Source organism: Nerophis ophidion, linkage group LG18 (genome assembly GCF_033978795.1).
Source record: "Nerophis ophidion isolate RoL-2023_Sa linkage group LG18, RoL_Noph_v1.0, whole genome shotgun sequence".
NCBI lineage: Eukaryota > Metazoa > Chordata > Actinopteri > Syngnathiformes > Syngnathidae > Nerophis > Nerophis ophidion.
This window is the reverse complement of record NC_084628.1, coordinates 33,787,861-33,800,677: the sequence shown is the minus strand read 5'-3', so window position 1 is coordinate 33,800,677 and position 12,817 is coordinate 33,787,861. Positions and strand designations below refer to the sequence as shown.

General features: G+C 40.6%; 1 pseudogene; it reads right to left on the bottom strand.

Moving 5' to 3' along the window:
- Positions 1-12,149, bottom strand: part of LOC133537438 (uncharacterized) — a 29,559-nt pseudogene extending 17,410 nt beyond the window's left edge.
- Positions 12,150-12,817: the final 668 nt, after the last annotated feature.

Genomic DNA, 12,817 nt, shown 5'->3' with positions numbered 1-12,817 from the left:
CTATTGTCCCTTTAATAAGAACAATGAACATCAAGTTGGTGTGATCAATATTAGCTGCTTATAATTTAGAAATAAAATGTTTAATATCAAATAATCCTAATTATTTACAAATTAGTTGTATGTCATTTTATGTGTCCATATATTTTTTTTTTACAAAGATAGTTGTCCAGAGTATTGTTATTTATTCACAGAGGAGATTGAGATAGCTGACAGCAAGCTGATTGGCTGACACAGACAGAGAAGGGCAGGGCTGAAACAACCCACTACTGTAGTAGGCTACTCATGACCAAAACAACCTAACATGGATGAAAACCTAAAAAACAACAACACAATGATGCTCTGTAGGTCATTCAGACCAACAACTGAAATATGTGAAGATAAACAAATAAATGCAGTTTCACTGATAGCGGTGCCCTTTTTACGGCGATAACTGTGTTACAAATGAAATAATTAGATTAATTTAACCTTCAGTAGTACTAATTATTTACCCCTTACCTTGGAGGGGTCAACAACCCGTGGCTCACGAGGCGCCCGCGGCTCTTTGGTGCGGCCCTAGTGGCTCCCTGGAGCATTTTTTAAAAATGAATGAAAATAGAAAAAGATGGGGGAAATATATTTTTTTGTTTTAGTATGTTATTTGTTTTAGGACAAACATGACACAAACCTTCCCAATTTTTATATAATTTAGTTTTGCATGTCTCATGACACATTATCTGTATGTAATATTGGCTGCATTTCAGATAGTTGTTTGTATGTCAAGTTGTTCCAGACCACAGCAAATGTTACCTAACTTGCCAAAGATTGTAATAAATATATCAAAAGAAGACAGCCTGCCATTTCCTTTAACTTGGACACTTACATCTATGCCTTTGGCCATTAAAAGTTTTGGCCAATAATTTCCAGCAGTTATCTCACCTTCTAAGTAGTCTCTGATGTACTAATAGAATAGAATAATATATAAAGCACTTTATTGATCCCTGGGGGAAATTCGGCACCACAGTTTGCTCACAATATACAATAAACACTTGGGTATATTTTGCATGTTAATAATATAAATACAGTCTATTCTACAGCATTATTCACATGTGAATAATATAAATAAAGTCTATTCTACAACATTATTCACATGTGAATAACATAAATACAGTCTATTATAAAGCATTATTCACATGTGAATAATATAAATACAGTCTATTATACATTTAAGTACAGTCAAAAAGGAACATATGCATTACACAGTCTGACAGCTGTCAGTATGAAGGACTTCCTGTGTCGTTCCATGTTGCATTTTTGGAGTCCGAGCTTTCCAATGAACGTGCTCATTCTTTCTGCCAGGTCCGAGTGTAGTGGGTGGGAGGTGTTGTCCATAATGGCTAGGAGCTTTGCTAGACTTCTCCTCTCTGACACTACCGCCATAGAGTCTAGCTCCAATCCCACGTTACTGGCCTTCCTTACCAGCTTGTCCAGCCTTTTTGCGTCCCCCGCTCTCAGTCCGCTGTCCCAGCAGGCCACGACGTACAAGAAGGCGCCGCCACCACCGACTCGTAGAACATCTTCATCATCTTTGTGCAGACGTTGAAGGATCCTAGCCTCCTGAGGAAGTAGAGGCGGCTCTGACCCTTCTTGTAGAGTACCTCAATGTGTTTTGAACCATTTAACTTGTTGTCAATGTGTACTTTGAGGTATTTATAATCCTCAACCATGTCCACATCGACCCCCCTAATGGAAACAGGAGTGGCCGGAGTACTCCTTCTTCCCAGGTACACAACCAGCTCCTTGATCTTCGTCGCATTGAGCTGGAGGTGGTTCTTCCCACACCATGTGACAAAGTCCTCCACCAGTGCACTGTATTCCTCATCATCACCATCCTCAATACACCCCACTATCGCAGAGTCATCAGAAAACTTCTGAAGGTGCCAGGACTCTGACTGGTGGTGTAGATGGTGAAGAGGAAGGGGGAGAGGACTGTGCCCTGCGGGGCTCCAGTGTTGCTGACCAGTCTGTCAGGCACACAGTCCTGCAGTCGCACGTACTGTGGTCTGTTAGTCAGGTAATCAAAAACCCAGGACACCAAGAGGGCCTCCACCTGCATCGTCTCTAACTTCACACCTAGTTGCCCGGGCCATGTGATTTCGAAAGCACTGGAGAAGTAAACAAAACATGCTGGCAGGCTTGTCTAGGTGGGTGTGGGCTCTGTTCAGCAGGTAGATGACCGTGTCCTCCACTGCCAGTCGGGGCTGATAGGCGAACTGGAGTGGTTCCAGGTGGAGCTTGTTCGTTGGGCGCTGTTGTTCCAGGACCAACCTGTCCATGGTCTTCATGATATGGTAGGTTAGAGCCACCGGTCTGTAGTCCTTCGACGTGCTGGGTCTTGTGCACTTGCACTGGGGATAGGGATCCACGCATGAAGGAACTCTCCTGAAGGAATCAATAAAGTACTATCTATCTATCTATCTATCTATGAGGTTTTCCACAGTGTGGGGACTTTCTTCAGCCTAAGGCTCATGTTGAAGATGTGTTGAAGCACACCACACAACTGTGGGGGACAGGTTTTGAGCACCCCGGGGCTCACATCGTCAGGACCCTTGGCCTTGCCTGTGTGTAACTTATTTAGCTGTGCATTCACCTGTTATGCAGACAGACCAGGTGGTTGGGGGAGGGATGATCGTCAAGCTGAGGGTGAGGTGTTAAGTGGGGGGAGGTCGTCATTGGAGTTGGGGGGTTGTGAGGGGGGGGAGGGGTGGACTGGTTTGCTGAAGTTGGGGGCTTGTCGGAGCCACTGTGTCAAATCTGTTGAAGAACTGGTTTAACTCATTGGCCCTCTCTTTGTTTCCGTCCACCCCCAACCCCCTGATGGTTTGAGGCCGGTGATGGTCTGCATACCTCTCCAAACCCCCTTCATGTTGTTGACCTTCAGCTTACCTTCCAGCTTCCTCCTGTAGTTCTCCTTGGCCTCCCTGAGTTTGGTCTTTAGCAGACCCTGAACTTTTTCACCTCCAATCTGTTACCAGAATAGATGGGTTTCCGCTAGCGGCGATTACCCATAATCCTTCAAGGCAGCCGCCATCTTGTGTGTCAAAACTTTGTTGCCTTCATTATAAGACTTGTATATGGCTTTTCATTTTTTGCGGCTCCAGGCAGATTATTTTATTGTATTTCTGGTCGATTATGGGTTTTTCAGCATTTTTGGATGCCGATCCCTGCCTTACCCCCAGACATTTCTGTTTGAATTAGAAACAAACTAAAACAATTAGATAACATTAATACTGTAGTGTTTTACTATCTGTGATATATTATGGTTTATGTCAGCATGTTCAACAAACTTTACGCCGCAATTAAACAAGCATGCTAGGTTAATTGGAGATTTTAAATTGTCAAGTCTGAATGTGAGTGGTAATGGCTTTTATAAGAACAATCTGTATACCAGATGGATGCATGAATTAATGGGTTATTAATTTGACTGAAAGTCTAAAATACATTAATTGTATTGTTTGGACTTAGACTTAGACAAACTTTATTGATCTACAAGGGAAATTGCATAAGAATGGAAAGGATATTGCACACAAGGGCACAAAAAGAGGGCGAAAACAAAAGGTATAAAGTAGACTAAAAATGTACCATTGTAGCAATATAAAATATAACATATATGTAATATTTACATATTATATATACTGTATATAATATATACTCATATATTATAGTATTATATTATATTACATTTGTACATGATACATACAATATATAACCAATCCCAATTACCCTGTACAATATTACAGTAAATGTAACAGAAAAAATAGACAGTAGATCCAGCAGAAAATATACATTATAAACAAAGAGAGGTAGCTAACATAGAAGCGGTCAGGTAATAGACAATTGTCATCTATTGCTGTATGTCCAGTGATTCTACAACTGGATAGGGTGCGTAATGAGGGAGTTCTTGAGTTGATTACATAATCATTTTAATGCCTAATGGGACATTTTTTTTTAATTTACTTCAATAGTCGTAAAAAAATGTGGCTTATTTAATTATTTACTCGAAAAAACAATGCACATTCTTCTCCATGTTTTACTAATTAATAAAACTAAAGATAACAGACTTCTTCCACTTGGTTTTGAGGCATCTTTTTATTTTGTTTGTAATTTGTTATTGGAAAAGCCAAAGTTGGCCAATTAGCTTGTTTTGAAAGAGGTGCGCAGGCCTTTAATTAAAACCTAAAACATAATTAATTTTACACTCCCGCACCTGGTGAGCTGGTGAGTCTGCAGCCTCGGGCTCGCTTGTCATCAATCTCATTGGAAACTCTTACTTGTCTTTGCTTGCCCGCCTGCCCCTCGGCCTGCTGGGAACAAAGTCAACTGTTGTGACTCAATAGACACAATAACACGTTTAAGTGCATCCCAGGTGTGTGTTGTGCTCCAGTCCAGCAGATTGTTATTGCTGCTGACTGGCCGATTTAAATACAAAACATCCCATCTCACCTGATCCCTGTTGGAAGACTGCATAGTTGTTTGTCTATGCCAGACATGCTCAGTCTGCATCCACTCCAGTAAATACCTTGCTGACAGTGTCTATTCTTGTCTTTTTAAAGGCTGAATTATTGATATAGCTATTGTACTGGATTATGCAGGTGAACATCATGTCACAGTTAACCAAAAACAGCACAATTATTCAAGGGAGTAGGTTGGATTTTGAGATTGGTGAGGACACAAAAGTGCTCCAAGGCAGCACTCTGAAAGTTTACTTTTTTTTTTTTACATTAGCAATCATAATTTCACGTCATGCAGATGTTATAGATGTTATCAGTGTGTGAATGTGTGTGTGAATGGGTAAATGTGGAAGTAGTGTCAAAGCGCTTTGAGTACCTCGAAGGTAGAAAAGCGCTATATAAGTACAACCCATTTGTCATTTATAGGGTAAAGCAACTAAAATGAAAGCAAAGGAGACAACTTGGAAGAGTTCTCATCTTTACTCTTTGGTGTAGGGCTGTAGTGCAACTGTGCATCACACTGTCAATTAACATAGCCTACTGTCCATCAACAACATCAGAAATACATTCATGCAATACAACATTGTAAATAAACATAAATGAACTGTAATAATATTTTCCCCAACTTGTGTTTAAATCACTCACAATTTTTCCCTTCAACTACTTCTTTCTATTGCTGCTTTTGTACTTAAATATGTTTGTCACTAATACTCAAATACAAGCAGGTTAGTGTCCACTGGTTGTTCCTATTTGAAAGAGCCAAATACATGCCTCCGCCGGTCTGTCACAGAAATGAACTGCTGGCCAAATATATGTTGATGCATGCATGACAGATACATTAAGGACAATGACCATAGAGCTTGATGGTACCGTTACTGCCTGAGAAAAAAGGTTTTTACTAAATATGAATATTATTTCATATTAATGAATTATATTTTAGCATTGAAAAATCAAATGATCATCTAGTGAGGGTTTATTGTATTTCCACCACTTTGGTATTTTCAAACCGTTGCTCACTTCTACACAAATACAGTACATGAAACAAAAAAATAATTTCAAAAATAAAACGGAAAGGTGAAATCCGGCAATCTGATTGGCTGTTAACCGTGGTTTAAATATTCTAAAGCCTTATCACAGCGTAGGCTATCACTCCGCCTCAGGCACGCATGACTGGTATGAATGGAAGTTGTTGTCATGTATCCATGACAACGGACTGTTGCAGTCCGTAGTAAAAGACAGCTGATATTTTTACGACGTTAAAAAACGGACTAAAGTAGTTGAATTCACATGTTTAAGGTCAATTTTCACCTCCGGGGAGGGTTAACAATGGTAGAGGGGACTGAGCATTGACTTTCACCTAAAAAAAAGCAGAGGAAAAGACGAGATGCAGTGCTAATTTGGAGCTAACGTCTGGATAGGTGGGACTATTTTTTCCACAGTGAGGCTATTTTATTGGATAATATGTATTTCTGGTTGAATAAAACTACATTAAATTGATTGAGTATTCCTATTTCATAATGCCTTTATTTGTAACAGTATCATAAAAGCAATATATCACTCCAGTCCATGGTATATGCTCATTATAGCACTCTAAGGGGCGTGACTGGAGTGATATATTGTTGAATTATTCAATATTGTTGAGCCTCTATACACCCTTGAAGTAACTTACAGTTTGACTCCTAAAGAAGTCTCTTATATCCAGTTTTCTTTTCATTGACACCCTTCAAAACCTACAGCACACACGCACGTAAACAGACACAAACACAATGTGTTTGTCATCAATCTCATTGGAAACTGATATTAAAGTCCATCTAGCTACCGTGTGCCAGGAACAACAAATACCGAACATGTTGACAACTTACACTTACTTACAACTTACACTTACTTACAACTTACACTTACTTATAACTTACAACTTACACTTACTTACAAGTTAGAACTTACAACTTACACCGAGTTGAACTGCCTCTCGTCCGCTCGCTAGCAACTAGCTTGTAGGCTAGCTTTTACAAGCAGAAGGAGTGACAGCGGGGACAGCCAATCACACGTAAGTTAGAATGAATGTGGCAACCAATTAGGGAGCGATATTTGGGTTAGAGGCGGGACTTCTACCAGAGACCGACATTTAACCCTTTCTGTGCCATAATCATTGACTAAACATTACGGGGAGCGCTTGTATTGATAGTGACTACACAGTAGCGGCTGGATATTGTTAGGGACGTGTCCCTAGCGTCCCTACCCAATTCTACGTCCTTGCAATTATTTATGTCTCATCTTTGCATTTCGTCTTATTGCGAGTTATTGTACTGATTATTCTTATTTATGGTTGTTTATTTTTTATAATACAGCAGACCTTACATTACAAACTATTATACAATTTATAATCTCCTGCATCGCCGCCTCCGCGACCTCCAGCTGGCCAACAGGCACCCGCACGTGGCTCCTTTAGTGGCCAATTCACGGACGCCCTTGCGCCAACAGTGGCGACGGTCAGTTCTTGGGCGTAAAACTCTTCAGCTGCTAAGGTTTGGTGCCGCTCATATCCGCCTCCTTTTCAGCCAAAAATATGGCCGCTCCTCGCCAGTTATGGCGGCGTTCGACTCGTCGCAGCCACCTGACTCATCCCCTAGTGCAGTGGTTCTCAAATGGGGGTACGCGTACCCCAGGGGGTACTTGAAGGTATGGCCAAGGGGTACGTGAGATTTTTTTTTAAATATTCTAAAAATAGTAACAATTAGAAAATCCTTTATAAATATTTTCATTGAATAATATTTCATAAAAATATGAATGTAAGTTCATAAACTGTGAAAAGAAATGCAACAATGCATTATTCAGTGTTGACAGCTAGATTTTTTGTGGACATGTTCCATAAATATTGATGTTAAAGATTTATTTTTTTTGTGAAGAAATGTTTAGAATTACGTGCATGAATCCAGATGGATCTCTATTACAATCCCCAAAGAGGGCACTTTAAGTTAATTACTTCTATGTGAAAAATCTTTATTTATAATTGAATAACTTGTTTTTAGTTTTTTTTTTCCAAACAGTTCAAGAAAGACCACTAAAAAGGAGCAATATTTTGTACTGTTATACAATTTAATAAATCAGAATCTGATCACATAGTGTATTTTACTTCTTTATCTCTTGTTTTCAACCAAAAATGCTTTGCTCTGATTAGGGGGCACTTGAATTAAAAAAATGTTCACAGGGGGTAGATCACTGAAAAAAGGTTGAGAACCACTGCCATAGTGCACAGGTGTCAAACTCAATTATTTTAAGTGGCCCGCGAAAGCCTATAAATAATATGCATTAATACAAACCCCATTTCCATATGAGTTGGGAAATTGTGTTAGATGTAAATATAAACGGAATACAATGATTTGCGAATCCTTTTCAACCCAGATTCAATTGAATGCACTACAAAGACAAGATATTTGATGTTCAAACTCATAAAGTTTTTTTGATTTTTTTGCAAATAATAATTAACTTAGAATTTCATGGCTGCAACACGTGCCAAAGTAGTTGGGAAAGGGCATGTTCACCACTATGTTACATCACCTTTTCTTTTAACAACCCTCATTAAACGTTTGGGAACTGAGGAAACTAATTGTTGAAGCTTTGAAAGTGGAATTCTTTCCCATTTTTGTTTTATGTAGAGCTTCAGTCGTTTAACAGTCCGGGGTCTCCGCTGTCGTATTTTACGCTTCATAATGCGCCACACATTTTCAATGGGAGACAGGTCTGGATTGCAGGCGGGCCAGGAAAGTACCTGCATTCTTTTTTTACGAAACCATGCTGTTGTAACACGTGCTGAATGTGGCTTGGCATTGTCTTGCTGAAATAAGCAGGGGCGTCCATGAAAAAGACGGCGCTTAGATGGCAGCATATGTTGTTCCAAAACCTGTATGTACCTTTCAGCATTAATGGTGCTGCCACAGATGTGTAAGTTACCCATGCCTTCCATCACAGATGCTGGCTTTGAACTTTGCGTCAATAACAGTCTGGATAGTTCGCTTCCCCTTTGGTCCGGATGACACGATGTCGAATATTTCCCAAAATAATTTGAAATGTGGACTCGTCAGACCACAGAACACTTTTCCACTTTGCAATTGTCCATCTTAGAGGATATCGGGACCAGAGAAGCCGGCGGCGTTTCTGTATGTTTTTCATAAATGGCTTTCGCTTTGCATAGTAGAGCTTTAACTCATACTTACAGATGTAGCAAAGAACTGGATTTAGTGACAGTAGTTTTCTGAAGTGTTCCTGAGCCCATGTGGTGATATCCTTCAGAGATTGATGTCGGTTTTTGATACAGTGCCGTCTGAGGGATCGAAGGTCACGGTCATTCAATGTTGATTTTCAGCCATGCCACTTAAGTGGAGGGATTTCTCCAGATTATCTGAACCTTTTGATGATATTACAGACTGTAGATGTTGAAATCCCTAAATTTCTTGCAATTGCACTTTGAGAAAGGTTGTTCTTAAACTGTTTGACTATTTGCTCATGCAGTTGTGGACAAAGGGGTGTACCTCGCCCCATCCTTTCTTGTGAAAGACTGAGCATTTTTTGGGAAGCTGTTTTATACCCAATCATGGCACCCACCTGTTCCCAATTAGCCTGCACACCTGTGGGATGTTCCAAATATGTGTTTGATGAGCATTCCTCAACTTTATCAGTATTTATTGCCACCTTTCCCAACTTCTTTGTCACGTGTTGCTGGCATCAAATTCTAAAGTTAATGATTATTTGCAAAAAAAAGAAAAAAAAGTTTATCAGTTTGAACATTAAATATGTTGTCTTTGTAGCATATTCAACTGAATTTGGGTTGAAAATGATTTGCAAATCATTGTATTCCGTTTATATTTACATCTAACACAATTTCCCAACTCGTACTTAAACGGGGTTTGTTAAATTCTTAATCTTTTCTTACTAAATATATTTATTTCCCTTTTGACATTAAAAAGCATATACCGCATGCATCTGCATATATTCTACAATTTAATATTATCAAAATCCAAATACTATACTAGCATGTATTGAAAAAATGTTTTGTTAAAAATAAAGATAAATACTGTACTTAAATATCTGCTTGACTTATGATTTAAAAACAGATTATCAATCAAATTGGACAACCAAACAATTAAACAAGGCGACTCGGTAAAGAATCTGGGTATTATCTTCGACCCAACTCTCTCCTTTGAGGCACACATTAAAAGCGTTACTAAAACGGCCTTCTTTCATCTCCGTAATATCGCTAAAATTCGCTCCATTCTGTCCACTAAAGACGCTGAGATCATTATCCATGCGTTTGTTACGTCTCGCCTCGATTACTGTAACGTATTATTTTCGGGTCTCCCCATGTCTAGCATTAAAAGATTACAGTTGGTACAAAATGCGGCTGCTAGACTTTTGACAAGAACAAGAAAGTTTGATCACATTACGCCTGTACTGGCTCACCTGCACTGGCTTCCTGTGCACTTCAGATGTGACTTTAAGGTTTTACTACTTACATATAAAATACTACACGGTCTAGCTCCATCCTACCTTGCTGATTGTATTGTACCATATGTCTCGGCAAGAAATCTGCGCTCCAAGGACTCCGGCTTATTAGTGATTCCCAAAGCCCAAAAAAAGACTGCGGGCTATAGAGCATTTTCATTTCGGGTTCCAGTACTCTGAAATGCACTCCCAGTAACAGTTCGAGATGTCATCTCAGTAGAAGCATTTAAGTCTCATCTTAAAACTAATTTGTATACTCTAGCCTTTAAATAGACTCCCTATTTAGACCAGTTTATCTGCCGTTTCTTTTCTTTTTCTCCTATGTCCCACTCTCCCTTGTTGAGGGGGTCCGGTCCGATCCGGTGGCCATGGATGACGTACTGGCTGTCCAGAGTCGGGACCCAGGATGGACCACTCGTCCAGAGTCGGGACCCAGAATGGACCGCTTGCCTGTGTATCGGCTTAGGGACATCCCTGCGCTGCTGATTCGCCTCCGCTTGGGATGGTTTCCTGCTGGCTCCGCTGTGAACGGGACTCTCGCTGCTGTGTTGTGTCCACTTTGGACTGGACTCTCGCGGCTGTGTTGGATCCATTATGGATTGAACTTTCACAGTATCATGTTAGACCCGCTCGACATCCATTGCTTTCATCCTCTCCAGGGTTCTCATAGTCATCATTGTCACCGACGTCCCACTGGGTCATCATTGTCACCGACGTCGCACTGGGTGTGAGTTTTCTTTGCCCTTATGTGGGCCTACCGAGAATGTCGTTGTGGTTTGTGTTGTGGTTTTTGTAGCCCTTTGAGACACTAGTGATTTAGGGCTATATAAGTAAACATTGATTGATTGATTGATACACTGTAAAACTGACAATAGATTTTACGGTTAAATCCGCCAACTGAGGTTTTTTACTGTAAAATCAACATTAGTAAATTTGTTTTTCCGTATAATGTAAAATACTAAAACAAAAAAAAACAATAAAAAAAAAAGCATTGAAACAACAAGATTTTACAGTAAAATAAAACCTGGCAGCTCTGTAGCATGAATTTTACCGCTAAAAACAGCGGTATTGTTTCTCCATTTATTCCATTTCTTATATGCTGTAAAAAACACACTGCTTTTACTGTAAGATTCTGGTGACTGAGCTGCCAGTTTTTAAAGTAAAAGTTAAAGATTGGTTTTGCATTCGGTGTAAAAAAATATATTGTAATGTATTATATGTATATATAAATGTACATTCCTATAGTACTCATTGTTAAAAGTTGCCCTCTGAAGGCAACCATAACTGCGATGTGGCCCTCAATGAAAATGAGTTTGACACCTCTGCCCTAGTGGATTTGGGACACTTGGCCTGGCAACCCACAACCAAGTCCTCCCTGAGCCCTCCTGTGACTTTGAACTGGTTCTGTTTTTTTTTTTTTTTTGGTTTGTCTGGAATCTGTCCCTTAAGGGGGCGGTTACTGTGATGAGCCGTAGCCCGGATCATGTTTTGTTTAAATTTAGGAATCCCTCTTTTCTGTTTTAGCACTTCTGTTTTTGTGTTCCTTGTTGCCATGGGTGCAGGAGATCAAAAAGTTGCTTTTGCTACAATGTGATCTTCAGCTAAGAAGTCGAGTGATTTCCTTGACTTCTTGAGGGTTTCTGTTGGGGGGGCATGTTGGCACTGACCAGTCAGCTATGGCGAGTCCGGTCCAACGGGATCTAGCCCGCCTTCGCTCCCTCTCACGGCTTAGCACTTTACCAAAAGCGAGCAAGTCCAGTCCCTGATCCAAGAAGCACCAAAAATCCTGAAGGTTTGTGTTCCAAAAAAAGAAATCAAAATTGTCCGTAATCCAAAATCGACATCAATAATCCAGAAAAATATCGTCCCACGGCACTGTCATCATCTCCTGCATCGCCTCCACGACTTCCAGCTTGCCTGCCGCACAAACAGCCAACAGGCACCCGCACGTGGCTCCCTCAGTGGCCATTCCATGGACGCCCCTTGCGCCAACAGCGGCGACATGCAGGACTTGGGCGTAAAACTCTTCTGCCACTCACGTCCGTCTCATCATTGGCCACAAATATGGCCATTCCGTGGCCGACCTCCATCGCCAGTTGTGGCGGCGTTCGACTCGGCGCCGCCACCTGACTTGTCCTTGTTGGATTCGGGGACAATTGGCATGGCGACCCACAACCAAGTCCTCCCTCCACCGTCCCGTGACTTTGAACAGGTTCTGGGTTTTTTTCTTGGGACATCTGTAATCTGTCCCTTAAGGGGGGGGAGGGGGGGTACTGTGAAGATCTGTCATGTTTTGTTTAAGTTTAGGATTTCCCTGTTTCTGATTCTGCACCCCTGTTTTTGTGTTCTTTGTTGCCATGGGTGCAGGAGATCAAAAAGTTGCTTTTGATGCGATGTGATCTTCAGCCAAGAAGTCCAGTGATTTCCTCGACTTCTTGTGGGTTTCTCTTGGGGGACATGTTGGCCCTGACAAGTCAGTTATGGCGAGTCCGGTCCAACAGTCTCGAGCCCGCCTTCGCTCCACTAGCGGCTTAGCTCTTTCCCAAAAGCGAACAAGTCCAGTCTGTGATCCAAGAAGCACACAAAAAGCCTGAGGTTTGTGTTCCAATAAAAGCAATCAAGATTGTCCGTATTCAAAAATCGACATCAATAATCCAGAAAAATATTGTTGTTGAGCAAAAAGCACAAACAACACCGTGACCGGGTTTTTAATAAAAGTTTCCCAAATACAAAAGAATTAAGGATGCTAAATAGGTTGTTTTTGAAGCAGATACCAATATACAAGACATGACAACAAATAACTTAAATCTTAATTTGACCAACTGTAGTTT